The sequence below is a fragment of the Lissotriton vulgaris genome, chromosome 2_1 (genome assembly GCF_964263255.1).
Source record: "Lissotriton vulgaris chromosome 2_1, aLisVul1.2, whole genome shotgun sequence".
In the NCBI taxonomy this organism is placed as follows: Eukaryota; Metazoa; Chordata; class Amphibia; order Caudata; family Salamandridae; genus Lissotriton; species Lissotriton vulgaris.
Window position 1 is genome coordinate 455804981 of NC_141687.1, and position 3346 is coordinate 455808326.

The window sequence follows — 3346 nt, forward strand, 5'->3', positions numbered from 1 at the left end:
TCGCAAAATGTCTGCCTCTTCTAGCCTGGTCTCTTGTAACACATAAATGTCGCTCTTAAGTTTCCTTAGGTGGTCAAGCACCTTCCTTCTTTTAACAGGGCTATTTAGCCCTTTGACATTTAGGGAGACTATTTTGATGTCTGACCCTATGCTGCTCTGCAGTAAAAAATAGTCTTACTCTGGATATTCTATGCATGAAATAAGTTTCATAGCAGCTGCCAATGTGATACTTGTTTAGAGTGTGAAATTATCTTAGTTTGCACTGTGGTAACGATCTTGTACCTGACCTGCTTGAGAGGGGAACTTACACTGCTGCCAAATGCTCGACATTGTGTGTTTAAATACAGGCTTGGACTGCTGCTGCAGTTGCTGCTCATGTTCTGTGAATGCAAGGGAACCTTGCATTGATCGGTATGTGTTCTGGTGCTGTACCAGTTTTGTATGTGGAAATCTTGCTTTGTCTATGAGTCACACTTGCACTCATAACCCCCAGTGCTGTTCCTTACACTTGTGCCAAATCTGAAATTCTGCTTGTTTGTGGTAACAAAGGGAGGCGTTCCCAGTTTTGAAGGAAGCTTTCAGTGTCCCTGCTATACTGCACTTGTTCCAAGTCTTTGAATGAAACTTGCACTGACTGACCCTGCAGTAGCATACTTGTTTAATGCATTGGAAAGAAGCTTGCAATGCAGTATTTCGCTTGTTACAATACTGTAAAGGAATCCTTTATAGTTTCTTGCAGTAGCACACGTGTTCCATGTCTTTCAGGAAAGATTGTGAGGCTCTTGACCGGTACTGTATGACTTATATGTGTGGGCTAAACGTGCTCTGGGGTGTGGCTCCCTGTGCTCTATTTCTGTCTGTTTTTGCTCTGACCAGCCTCATGTTTTCTCAAACATTACACATATTCTTGTTTATTTAAGTCTGCTGTATGAAATAAAAATAGTTTTACCAAAATCTTGCTTAAAGAAAAATGGTCTTTAGTTAAGTCCATCTCACTTAATCATCAGTCAGAGCGCCTGATTTAGATCTCGGCAGATGGGCGACAACAGTGAAGGATATTCCGTCCGCCGAAATATAAATCGCATTATATCCTAGCTGGATGGGATATGCACCACCCTTGTGATGGAGTAACCCATCCAGCAGGATCTAAATCAGGTCCATAGTGTCATTCACATATTAGTTCTGTCCTTCAGAACAGTATACATACAATTGGGCAGTGGATCAGCCCTCCTCAGTCTTTGGCTTAGTTGCCACTGTTTGGCTCTGCCTAGTAGACAAGCGCTGGTCTTTAAGATGTCAGGTAGTCTGAGTAATGGTATCTTGCCTGCTACCTCTGTGTTACTCTGCATCCAGAGAAGTCCGACCTCAGGAGGTATTTCCTTTAGTTCAGTCCCCCGGCAGCTAAACTGCAAATGCAGACTAGTGCAAATTGAGTAATGAGAGCACCAGCAGCTCCACTTCCAATGCTGCTGGATTACATCTTTGTTATGCAGAGCACAAGACATCACTGTTGCAGCTTCGAAACTGAGCTATCATCTAAAAACAGTATTCTGCATACTCTATCATTTTTACTGTACCAAGATACCAGATCAGTGCGTAGCTTTACTTTTTATTTTTCTTATTGAAACAGATTCCCTTCACATTAGTTGACATTTGATTTAATTTTCTTTCTTTCTTACTTTCTTTCTTTCTTTCTTTCTTTCTTTCTTTCTTTCTTTCTTTCTTTCTTTCTTTCTTTCTTTCTTTCTTTCTTTCTTTCTTTTTCCTTCTTTCTTTCTTTCTTCCCTTTCATTCTTTCTATCTTTCTTTCTTCCCTTTCATTCTTTCTATTCATATTCTTGTACCACCAAGAAAACAACCACCTTGTTTTTTCAGAAGTCAATTGGGACTTTTCTTTTATGCCAAAACTCACATAGCCTGCTGTGCTGGTCCATATGTGCCATATGGGAGAATAAATACCGTCAGTGGACATTCACGCATCAGTGTAGCTTACTATACTTAAAAAGCTTTTAATTACACTTGGGGGCACCAGATACTCAACCTGTGTTTCCTATGACACCATCTGTCCAGACTCTACTCCTCTCTAGCAAGCGGTATACTTATGTGTGAGTAGTGAACTTGTGTGAGTGCAGAATAGCCACCATGTTTTATGAGTGCATTACAAGGACTGTATCGGTGTGAATAGACATTTAACTTTGTCTTTTGTTAGTACAGCTAAAGCTGTCTAACACAATATTACTTATAGGAGAATAATAGTTATATTTTTTATTGCAAGTGCAGACTTGTCAAAGTAAGGTGAAGAGTGTCAGGGGCAGCTGGCAGACTGCACTCACTGTGACCCTAGTGAGGGGCCCAGTTACTTTGCTTACACTAGGGCCTAGAACAACTAGCTACACCACTATGAGAGGTAGGGGGATAAAGAGAACTATAAGGTAAGCTGGCATCCCTTGATGAAACTGTGCCTAATGGTCACTAATAACACAAACTGAAATAATAGATTTGTATGGTTTAGTGTCAATCACTATCCCTGAATTTAATGATATTGGAGTAGGAATAGTAATTTTGAAGGTTTAGGGGCTCATTACGACGTTGGGCAGACACTTTTTGCCTGACCGATTACGATGCGACTGAACACAGTTCAGTCAGATTCCCATTGACTTCTATGGGAGCGCGTCTTCTGCCCAACAACACAGGCTCCTATGGGGAAATGGGGGTGCGCGGAAAACCCTGCACCCAGTTGCAGACACCCCATTTTGCCTGGCACACAGTGCATGGTTTTACAGGGGGGTCCATTAGGTACAGGGGCCCTCAAAGTCACTTTCTGACAGCCATGTTAGACAGGCTCAGAAAGGCTGTTGGAAACTAGCATCATAATCGCTTGGTCGGAAACGCTATCCCTAGAGCTGTACGATGCGGTTCCAACTAACATGAATTGTCCTGGAATCCAGCAGGAACCGATTCGGAAGGACTGTGCGGTTTACAATCCGACCGCAAACCCTCAAATCAGTCCCGTAGATTGTAACCCGACCGGGTTGGTCGGAAGGGTTCCGGTACGGCCTAGGCGAATCCGACTGTCAGGAGAAGTCTTTCCTCCTGACATCTTAATGAGGCCCTTAGGGCCTGATTCTGATGCAGTTTTGAAAGCTTCCTGACCGAATCACTTTGGAAATGGTTTCTGACCCACTTGGATCGGGAGAGTTTGAACGGCCGAGTACGATGCAACCGGATGCTTCCTGATACGGTTTGGTTGGACTCCCATTGACTTCAATGGGAGCCTATGTTCCTAACCGCATCGTAATTGGGCCCTCGGTTGGGAAGACACGTTCCCGATTAGATTTGGCAGTAG